The 12006-nt window shown below is 45.5% G+C and overlaps 1 protein-coding gene across 1 annotated transcript in view; it reads left to right on the top strand.

The window, feature by feature from the left end:
- LOC119391761 (endothelin-converting enzyme-like 1) overlaps positions 1-12006 on the top strand; it is a 61349-nt gene that overhangs the window by 820 nt on the left and 48523 nt on the right. The gene's annotated exons all lie outside the window — the stretch shown is intronic.

The raw sequence follows: 12006 nt of genomic DNA on the forward strand, positions 1-12006 counted from the left end.
TCACTAACCGTAAAGAAAGTTTTGTCTAAATCTTGCTGCTTTTGTGAGCCTCCTGCATGTAAGAAGTTTGGTCTCAGTGCTTTGTGTGATGACAATGTCTGATAAAATAACTTGGCAGGTTCTTTTGCAAAGCTGCGTAGTACTTGGAACTTGTCTCAACCGCTGTTTTCGAGGAACTCCATCCTGTTTACAAAGGTATATATAGATAAAAACCGAAATTGCCATAAGTGATAAGGACTAGGTGCATGCATTCCACACATCCTTTAGTAAACTGCAATATTTTATGACCTTAAATGTGAACATATTCGACAGAGATCTGCCTGACTGGGTGAAAATTTCATACGACAAATAATAAACTCTCCAGCCACTTTGCTAAAGTTAAACTTTAAAAGCTATAAAAATGACCCGACGTTTCGGGACCGATTCGGCCCCTTCCTCAGGGGTGACTGTTCGGCCGGCTCCGAAGCTAGCGAGTTTCTTTGGTGGTGTCCCCCTCTCCCTCGTCCTTCTTCCCGCCGTTCTTGTTGCCGCGGTGTTTCTTCCACTGGTTCCGTAGACCGTGCACGTACACACTCGGCAAGGATCCAGTTGAGCGGTTGACATTTCCCGGTGTTGTTTAGACATGCCAGGATTCCAAGAACTGCCTTTTTGTGTGGTTGCCTTCCGTGTCGATGACCCGGGCGTCGTCAAAATTGATGCGGTGGTCCATCTTTTCGCTGTGTTCAGCGAGGGCGTTTCACGTAGCGTTGAAGCTACGCACGTCGTTTCGATGTTGCCGTATCCTTTCGGGGAAGTTTTTTGTCTAACCGATGTAAGTGGCGTCACAGTCCGTGCATGGGACCTCGTAGACCAACCCGGGGCATCTTACTTTTGGCAATCGGTCTTTTGGCCGTGGCAGGAGTCTCCCGATTGTTGACACGGGCTTGTGCGCTACCTGGATGCCTTCTCTTGCCAGCACCCTGGACAGTTGCTCGCTGATTCCCGGAACGTATGGGACCGAGATGCGGTAGGAACGTTTGGGGGAAGCCTTATTGTTAGTGTCACCCATTGCAGAAGAATGCGGATGGGGGACGCTTTCCCGGCGTCGCTGGCGCACTGGGCGAATAAAGCTCTTCGGGTATCCATTGTCCAGGAGGTCGGTGGTGATCGCTTTTTCTTTTCTCCGTATTTCTTTGGATGCTGGCTAGTGCGTGTACAGAGAGGGCCATTGCAGTTCCTCCATGTGTGGAACATGCTCTCTTACGCAAAGGTGAGCGGCGTTTGAAAAGTTCGACTGGAGAAGAGACTAAGAAAGCGCTTTTTAGGCGCCAAAAATAGGCAGACAGAACAACGTTTTAGGCCTCCAATATCGTAACTACAGGCACGATGAATTTTCATATAAATGCAAATAATTTTAAAGGAAGACGTGCGCGACCTCTATTTACGACAGGAAAAAAATGTTATTGTTTAAGGGGGTACAGAGGCACCAACAGTCGAACGTAGCCGCACAATTAATTGTCCTTTGTCCGTCACGCTTTGCAGGACACGGTCTCTCCGCTTATTCAGTAGCATGGCGAGTCAAGTGTCCACTGTCGAATTAACACACTCCTGTATGCCTTTCTTTTCGGCATAACTGATAGAGCAGGAGCAGACACCCAGATCGCTAAAACACCAGCAGGAAGGGATTCTTCCTATTGCCGGGTCGAATCGCGTAGAATCAGTTTCTCCTTTGGCGGTGAACACCTTAAAAAGTAAATTACAAACTAAACAAAAGCCGCGTGCACATGACATTTTTCTTTCTTCTTTCGCTCTTCAAAGTCGAATTCACTCTCCCGTGACGACTGTCCGCAATTTCGCCTTCGCCAACCGCTGGCGCCATGTCAGCGCGATGGCGTATGCTCGCCGGCGCGTCCCATCTCACTGCTGCTAGTGGTTGTTTCCGGGAGTTGGTTGAACTAGAGGTCTACGTTGAACCCCATAGAGTTCCGAACAGTCAGTGTTGCGCGGCAACATGAATAATGGGCTCAAACTGCACCGGGAAGCGAAACTTGAGGTTAGATATAGTGCTCATATAGGCGCCAGTTTTGGAAATAGGCATTTATAGGCATTTAGGAACGAACGCCCTAAAATAGGCATTTATATAGGCACTGCAAAAAGACTACAAAAGCCCTCCTTAGCCTCTAATTCATGCCCATTTATCAAAGTGGCGCGATAGGAGCGCAAGGAACATAATATAGGCATTTGCCTAAAATCCGGTCTCTAGAGATAAGTGACATAACCAGATTCACTGCCACTTCCGCGCAGGGCCGTACCCAGGAATTCATTCAGGGGGTGTTTGTGTGTAGAACAGCTGACTTTGGCAACTGGCGGTCGCTGTGAGGGCGTGCAAGTATTTTGGTGTCACCCGAAAAGTAAAAGCATGAAAAAAATTTCGGGGGTTGTCAGAACCCCCTAAACCCCCCCCCCCCCCCCCGCTTGGTTACGGCCCTGCTACCGCGGCATTTCCTCCTCAAAGGCGGATGCATGTAAGCCTGCACCAATTGATGGGCGCGCCCTCCGTACTGACGTCATGAGCCAGGCTACCGGTGACTCCGCCTTGGGAGAACAATGCCGAGTGCATGAGCGGGACTGTTTCTTCAGTCGCAGAGGCGATCGGCTGCCGCGCTTTAGCCGTCTGGGTGGGGTTTCTCCGGGCTTCTTAAGCTGTATCCGACTATAGTACCGAGAACATTTTCGACTTTTTTTTTTTTTGAAAGCTAGAGCAGGCTGTACCAGGTACGCATGCCGCAGACACGTAAAACGTCCTGTGTATGGCAGACACTTAGGCTACACAAGTCATAGGTGCATCAATGAAAAGGCCCTCATCCTGGAAATTACAAGTTGAGTATGCGAACATATTACATGCACAAAGATACAGAGGGGGATTCAACATCCATTCTAGAATGAAACCCTGAGACAAGTGAGATCAACACAATAAAAGCTTCCATATACTTACGATTGAGCTTCGGTACAGCCACGTATATGTGGATGAACGCCCGCTTCGGTCTAATGTGCTCGCTCCCTATTCATAGGGTACCCGCCATTGTCAAAAAGTTGTGGGCACAAATTGGCATTTCCCTTTATTGCTGCCGGAATTTCGCGTCAATTCTGAACCCTGTTCGTTTCAAATGCGGAAGCGGCATGTAATCGAGTAACAGTGAGAATGAAGCAGCGTATTGCACAATTGTAAGCCTCTGATGGCGGCACGTACAGGTTTGAGCAGGATGAATCCCACCTACTGTATGGCGGAGTCATCATCACCAGCATATCCACTACGAGGGCCTCTCCCAATGATTCGCCACTATTTGTAACCTTTCTTTCAAATTTCATAATTTCATCACTGCACCTAATCATCTGCCGTCCTCGGCTGCGCTTCCTATATCCCTCGGCATCGCGGCGTAAGAACCGTGATTGGCATTCATTCCGTTCCAACTGTAGCGGATACTCCTACGCATTACGTGACCTGCCAAAGTCTTTTATAGCAGAGCAGTGTTATATGCTCGAGGTTTGCTATAAGGTCGTAGATAGAAAATTATCATCATCATGAACCGGCACGCGCTTAATCACCACCAAGCACTCTGTACAGATGGTTAACAAGAGAAGCCGAAACTGGTGGTGCCTAATAGAAATGTATAGTATAGTATAGTATAGTATAGTATAGTATAGTATAGTATAGTATAGTATAGTATAGTATAGTATAGTATAGTACAGTATAGTGTAGTATAGTATAGTATGGTGATTCCACGTAAGATCGAACAAACGATGGCTGGTCGACCTCTCAAATTTATTTCACAATTTTATATATTATTGCCTGATGAGTGGAAAGAAGAGATCCGCCATTTGTTTTGCCGCCAAAAATTTTTTCGAAGCACAGGAAATCAATAATGACGAAGAGGTGGAGTGCAGCGCTCATCCGCTCTGCTGTTTTGGCCAACTTTCATTATGAATTGCACAAAATATATTACAGTTAGTTAGCTCAAATTTCTTTAACTAATTATATGCGTGCTTTTGCTTCTGCTAAGGTATTTTTAGTTTTCATGTGTAGAGTAGATGTTTTTATAAAAAACCTAGAAATTGGCCCAGGGAACGTTATTTTCTTTACTTTGAACGCCCTTATCTCAAAAAAGCCTTGTACCAGAGCGACAAAAATTCCGCATTACGTTCTTCGCATGCTTATCTACCAAACTGCCGAATCTTATAATTACGTTTCAGTAAAGAGATGTCATCGGGCTAAGTTCAAGAAAACACCGAACAATGCAAACTTCTGACGACAATAAAAAAAATAATTTTTTTATATATCTTAAACTTTGTCCACTTATTCTCCTCCACATCAGCTTTCACAGACATTGAAAACATGTTGCATAATGTTGTTGCACTAATAGTTACGGCCCCTCCAATGAGACCCTTAGGCAAGGAGTGGCAATTCCGACTTCTTGCCCAGCAAGTGTATAAAATGCAGGCCGGATTGAATTTCTTTATATTAAAAGGCCAGCAGGTACCGAAAAAGGTGTCGCCGGCACTGAAGACTTGAATTTTGAAATTATTTGGTCGCTGCAGCGGCCACGAGCGCATGGCTACCGAGCAGGCGCGCGCGCACCCGAGATGCTCGTTGTAAGAGACGGCGCAGTGAGAGCTCGTTTTCGCGTCCTCAGACCGATTGAGTTCGAAACAGCAACACCCCTCTGGTGACTTGAACGCACGTGCACCGGTAGTAGCAGTGATCTGGTTAATGACGTCAATTTCTTTTTCAGGGGGCATAAGAATGTCATCGTTAAAATGTGCGTTCCGTGAAGATCTTTCATTGCAGTGGTAGCAAAAGCACGCGTAACACAAGTAGTCCGTCTCACTGACAGTCACTGATCTTTTGGGCGTTAAACGTTCCTTCAAAACATTTATGTCTAGGTCGGTAACTCTGCGAAATTTTGGCTTCTTTGCAATAATTAAATGAGTAGTAACACGATTTTGAGACATCGCAAAAGGGACATTTTTTGCTTCGTTGGTATTCAGTGTTAACGCTGTCCACACACTGGAGTCGGAGAACACGTATAAAATATTTTAATTTGACTTTGAAGTTTTCGTCGCTGAGCATGTGCAAGCCACAAGCCAGCCCCACTGCAAGGACATTATCCCGACGAGTCAAGACAGTTCCCCCGAGTTTGCGAGTTCTGCGTCCTGCATGCAGCCTAAATCGTAGAAGTCACTGTCAGGGTCACTGGACGACAATTCACTCATCGTTGTTTACGTGCACCACGAGCAGATGACGGATTTGACGCTAGTACGTCGCGAGTTTCTGTATCTCCGTGACGTCACACTGCTATGAAACGACAATGAGAAGCCACCCCCTCGATATCGAAACCGAAAGTGTCTTTTTAAGGTGGTGCTAATTAAAATACATACGATGCATTCCCAGGCACCACAATAGTCGTTTTAGGTTTCTCGACACCAGTATTTTTATTTAGAGCAACAATCCGAATTTTTTTTTAACTTCGTGTCAGTACTCCTTCAAGCTTTTTGTGCTTCGAAAGGTAGTCTCCACAATACACTCATTCAGAGCTATACTTTCTCGCCATGAGACGCACAGGAGGAGTAGAGTAAGAGCAAAGCACAAGACCTATCCGCGCCGAATGAAGTGTGAACAGCGCACCGATCGCGCGGCCCATTCAGGCCGTCTGCTGCCGACATCTAAGATAGACAAGCGCATCCGGTTACCGATAGTTTTGCTTTTCTTTCCTTTGACATTCCATATTTTTTTCTTTGCCACTGGAGCACCACATTCATGCTTTTGATTGATTGAAAAACTTTATTCATGCTTTTAACTGATCGCAACTGGCGCAGCGCAGTTTCTCAGGCAGCAGCGTGCGTGAAGCGAGCGCTCACAGCTCCCTTATAGAGTTTTCATCATGCTTCCAGCTCCGCCGTGTTATCAGCGCCTACCTGCGATGCGAACAGAGGGTGGATAGAATAGCGCAGCTCCAGTGCACGTGCGTTCAAGTCACCCGAGGGGTGTTGCTGTTTCGAACTCAATCGCTCTGAGGACGCGAAAACGAGCTCTCACTGCGCAGTCTCTTACAACGAGCATCTCGGGTGCGTGCGCCCCTGCTCGGTAGCCCCGCGCTCGTGGCCGCTGCAGCGACCAAATAATTTCAAGATTAACGTCTTCAGTGCCGGCGACACCTTTTTCGGTACCTGCTGGCCTTTTAATAAAAAGAAATTCAATCCGGCCTGCATTTTATACACTTGCTGGGCAAGAAGTCGGAATTGCCAATCCTTGCCTAAGGGTCTCATTGGAGGGGCCGTAACTATTAGTGCAACAACATTATGCAACATGTTTTCAATGACTGTGAAAGCTGATGTGGAGGAGAATAAGTGGACAAAGTTTAAGAAATATAAAAAAAATGGTTTTTTTTTTATTGTCGTAAGAAGTTTGCATTGTTCGGTGTTTTCTTGAACTTAGCCCGATCACATCTCTTTACTGAAACGTAATTATAAGATTCGGCAGTTTGGTAGATAAGCATGCGAAGAACGTAATGCGGAATTTTTGTCGCTCTGGTACAAGGCTTTTTTGAGATAAGGGCGTTCAAAGTAAAGAAAATAACGTTCCCTGGGCCAATTTCTAGGTTTTTTATAAAAACATCTACTCTACACATGAAAACTAAAAATACCTTAGCAGAAGCAAAAGCACGCATATAATTAGTTAAAGAAATTTGAGCTACCTAACTGTAATATATTTTGTGCAATTCATAATGAAAGTTGGCCAAAACAGCAGAGCGGATGAGCGCTGCACTCCACCTCTTCGTCATTATTGATTTCCTGTGCTTCGAAAAAATTTTTGGCTCCAAAACAAATTGCGGATGTCTTCTTTCCACTCATCAGGCAATAATATATAAAATTTTGAAATAAATTTGAGAGGTCGACCAGCCATCGTTTGTTCGATCTTACGTATAGCAAGGGGTGGGAAAGAGATAGATTAGAGGATAAAAGCCAGGACAGGTGCCCACCAGCTCTGCAGTGATCCAGCCTTGCGCGCCTTAGTGCAAGCTGCATGCGCAAACCTTTTTGCAGTGAAGCTGTATACGGCTAGGGCATTCCGCTTTTTTAGCGAGCACAAACGCGCATGTGCCGCAGAAATTGGGCAAGCCTCACTACTCTGGTTCACGAAAAAACGAAGAAGCGAATCACACGGGCAGCAAACACAAGTGTACTACGTGCCACACAAATTGAGCAAACCCCACCGTAAAATTGCGCGCAAACGTCCCCAGCTGAGCAAGCGCCCCCTCCAATTTAACTGCTAATTTCAGGTTTCCACGACGTTCCAGGGAAGACCCCCCCCCCCCCTTCCATTTTCTTTTTTTTTTTCTTCGAACGCGTGTGACCGCGGGCACGTGGCGGCCTCGGTAACTTGCAGCTCACGATGCTCGAATCAGCTAATGGCCGTGAATTTGGGTTTATGGCGCGGTCATGTGGGTATATGACATCATTTGTAGAAAGAAGAGGGAACAATTTCTAGCTGACTATGAAAATTAATTGTAAATTCCAGGCCGTGTGCTGCGCTATAATGATTGGCTCGCGTGTTCTCAGGAGCCTCGGCTACCGATGGGCAGCGTTTTCTGACCATGCTGAAAAAGTGTTGCAGGGCCCCTTTAAAGGAGCATACGCTAAGTTCCAAAGGTACTTTCTGGACAGGCAAATTCAAGGTTTAGTTGCAGGGTGTGTGATCGGCTATGGTGCGTACGAAATTCTTTGTCACCTCTGTGATCGTGTGCTAAACAGTTTCACTGGTCATCCATCGACACATATTGCAATGCCTCCTCACTACTTTCCTTTAGTGTGAACTATAAGAAATCTGCTATTCTCATTTGTTCTCTCGTTCTTAATCTCGTAGTGTTACGGTTATCAGGCACGTCCGCGTTTGATGGCACGCTACGTAATTTTCCGAGTTTCTATGCTATTCTTCACATTTATGCCCCGTACTGGCAAAATGCAGTGATGGTGCACTTTTAGCAATAGGGACAGCCACGGTGTAAGACAGTGTGGGGATAGCAGTAGGTTGCCGGACGCGATTTGGGAATGCCTGCTGTATGCGCTCCAGCCCATCCTTATTCTTCGGTGAATTTCTTTTACATTAGGAGGCTATATACACATACGTTTTTCACAGATTCTTGGTTCTCTGCCAAGCTATTGAATATTATCTTTGTCTTTTGCATAGCTATCTTCAACCGCATACTACACTTTTCCAGTTGAAGTCTTCCATCTCTTGTTGCAACTTCTAGATTATTGCTGAAGATAGCAAGATGTTACCTGCAGGGACATCGTGCTCTTGAGGTCTTGTGCTGTTCAGGACATTTTAAGTTGCTGGAATATTATTCGTTAATCGTCGTTCAGAAAATTCTCCCCAATATAATAATCGCTTAAGTGCTTCGACGCCACGCATGCAGGGAACAACATTGGATAGATTTGTATCTCGTTGCTTGCTCCATTTCCCGATCCCATTTTTTTTTTGCTTTTCTTGTGGAGAATCAAGGTGGAAGTGGAATCTTTGTAGGTGTTAATTTAGGTATTCGCATGTGTTTCAAGTGCTGCTTGGCGACTTAACGCTTCCAAGACTGCAGTATTGGAAGCGTCACATCAAAATTTCTCTTACCTGGATTTCTGGAGAACTCGTATTGAATGAAAGCTCGTCTCTCCAGAGGGCTTAGGTTCTTGTTCATAATGCAAGGGCTGATGCAGTCATAACACCTAGTCCTTTGAGAATCTACAGAGAAATCTAAACTCGGACGCCCCTGCTAACTGTCCTGTGATGGCCAATGTCGACCTGAATCATCTCATATGTGATAACGTCGTCATGTTTTGTTACAACAGCCTCGGGAACGAGCACACTCGACTCCAGGTAGAGCCATCGGACATCATATTCATAGGACGACTGGTAGCACCCTGCGCAATGCGACTCCGCCAACGAACAGCAAAAAAAAAAAAAAAAATGCAGACAAGCACAATCATTGGACTGAGACTTAATGAAGACGTTGTTGCTGTTACGAAGGTTCTAGCCAACATTAATCAAGACTAGCTGATATTTACCTATGGTTGGCCAGCATTCATGATCGTTTTGCTATCTGTAGTCTGTATTAGCAAACAATATAGCCACCATTTATCCTTTACTAGCGTTCATTAGCGGTCGTTGGCAACGTTAGTCAGTGCTGGAATAAGCATGGTAGTTGAACTCGGTCAGTATTCTATCATGGAGAACATGCGTGAGTGAGGCTCGGGTTGACGTCATAAAATATAAGCATCGGTCTCACTTGGTGAGAATAATAAAGGAATCAAATTAGAATTCTACGCAACATGGCATCCCTTAAACAATAATAATAATAAAACAACCTCCGAAGCCCCCCGTACAGAGGGTTAAACACCAGCGAAGCTGATACGTGCGACCGCGGTACTTATCACTGGGATAGTCCCGACAGTTCACCAACGTCTTTCTCAATTGTTGGTAACGTCTGTCCAGAAATCTTAATTGGTGTTTGCCGCCCGTGTGTACCCTTCTTCCATTTTAGTGGACCAGTGGTGAGTAGCGGGATCTGCCCGATAGCTGTGGCGTTAAGACTTTTAACGCGATAGCGTTAGAGCTCGTATCGCAGAAATTCCGCCGTCGGCGTCGTTGTCGGCGCCGTTGGTTGTGAGCGAAAAGTCATCATCTTGTCCGTGGCTGAAAAATCGCAAAAGCTGCAGATAAAATAAATAATAAAAATGTTGGGTCCGAGTGAGAATCGAACCCGGGCCGTCTGCGTGGCAAGCAGGTGTTCTACCACACAGCCACGCCTCATTTTTTTTTTCTTTATTGCCTTACAAATCAAGACTATTTACATACTCACAACTTTGTAATGGTATAGCTCTACCACACAGCCCCGCCTCTGCTTGGAGCTGCACTGAGAGTAACTTTCATGCTTCCCAAAAATACGCGTCCTGTATACAGGTGTCACAGTACGAGATGTAATATCGCAGTGATGTTGCGTGGTTCAAGCGTACATTGCCATCGAGCGTCACACCATGACAACATCATAACGACTCGGTGGTTTAAAGACAGTCACCCATTACAAAAGGCACACACATTACTGCGCGTATTCCCTTAACCCTTTCAGCCCTGAATTTTTTTATTTTGGTCGGGGACTTTTTTTGTGCCTATTTTCCTAATAGTTATGACCTCAGAAGATCAAAAACGAAAAATTGAGCCAGTGGTGCAAGTATTAATTGATCTACAGACATGACATCAAATTAGGTCATAAGGGCTCAGCGGTTGTGAAATAAGTAAAATGGCATCTTTTTTCCTGCTATTCACTAGAGTACACAAAATGTGAGCCACGTCTCATTTTTCAGTGTGATATTCACTGAAACAGCTTCGGTACGTCGATCCGAAAATGGCGCTTACCCACCTCAGCTGACCCGCCACGGCGTCACCCATGACATCGGTCAAGCTTCTTCTTCTTTGCGGCGCCCAGCTCCGCAAGCATGTCACAATTTTGGTGTCAATAGCAGTGGGGATCATTGAAGAAGTATTCCCCCAAGAATGGGCAGTTTTGGTTTAATTTCCGAGGTGCTAGGGTAAATGTTGTGTGATGGTGTCAATTGACACCGCCAGGGCCGAAAGGGTTAATACCACATAGTGGGTGCATCGCAACTTCGAAAACGTTTCTTGCGCATAATTGCTCCTGGTTTAAAGCATGATGCCCATTACATAAGGCACACACCTTAGTGCGTACATTCTGTTAAACACTCGTAGTGTTCGAAGTGCGCGCAGGATATCGCTATCGCGTTCAACTCTTAAAGGCGAAGCTTAAGCGTCCCCCAATTTTTTGCTCACATACGACGGGCGAATTTTGCTTCGCGTAGCTTCGCTGTAGACCCTTAACAATAGCTAGATCAACTGCGCGCTACTACGCGGGGCCCTTCTCATTTCGGCAGCTGTGCAGTGAGGCTATTCTGTAGAGGTGCCGAAATATACTGCTATTATTCACCATTACAACTTGACTCCTTTCTAACAACCGACTGTATACGCGCGAAAACACTTGTACAAACGTGCTCTTCTGTTTTATTATTATTATTTTTTGCAGCCTTGATAACCACACGTCACTCTTCGCAGAATTGAAGCCTATCGTTCGTATACAGCCGTTCAATATGGCTGCGTGTACGGGACGCAAATAGAATCGTCTTATTGTTTTGTTCTCTGTCGCACACGCGTATCGTTTCAAGGACAGCTGGCCGCGCGCAGGCTCTGACGCGGAAGAGAAGGATGTAGCAGCAGCTGCATTCTACGAAGTCACTTCATCTATCGTCTCGCGACGAAACGTGGCTTCAGCAGATCGGTACACTGTATGCGAGCGCGTGTCAGCAGTGAACACTTGGCGCGGCTGTGCAAGAAATTTCGAACGAAAAAAGATATCGCTGTTGTTTTCTAGGGGGTACAAGATCGTTTTACACAGCTATATGGCTCTTGAAAGTCTTTGTCCTTGCAAGCTAGAGAGAAGGACTAGCAAACAGTCGATTACGCATACAATCACAAGAATTGTTTTTCGAGGCTACATAAGAGTCCTTTCGTTCTTTACTGAGAAGGTCCACGCTACCATAGCGAGGCTGGACATCGTTGGGTTTGCTTTCTCTAAAAACAAAATGTCGTGGAGATTTTACGTACATGGCGCGCTTGATTAGTTTAGACATGCGGCTTAACGGCTGGGCATGCTTAAATTGTTATTGAAGCACGTTGACTGTATTCTTTTTGGCGAACAAATGCGACCGATTATGCCTTAGAATACATCTGTTGTACGCTGCAAAACATGACAAAAAAGAAATGCTGTTCCGTGTTGTTTTGTTCAGAAGAGGAAAATATTTCTCGTAACAAGAACGCGTGTTCGAGAAATATGCATAAGGCTTTGATACTCAACAGCCCGTCCAAAGAGGCATCTTGAACTGGTGAACTGGTGGTGAAAAAACTTTATT

This window comes from Rhipicephalus sanguineus, chromosome 4 (assembly GCF_013339695.2).
Source record: "Rhipicephalus sanguineus isolate Rsan-2018 chromosome 4, BIME_Rsan_1.4, whole genome shotgun sequence".
NCBI lineage: Eukaryota > Metazoa > Arthropoda > Arachnida > Ixodida > Ixodidae > Rhipicephalus > Rhipicephalus sanguineus.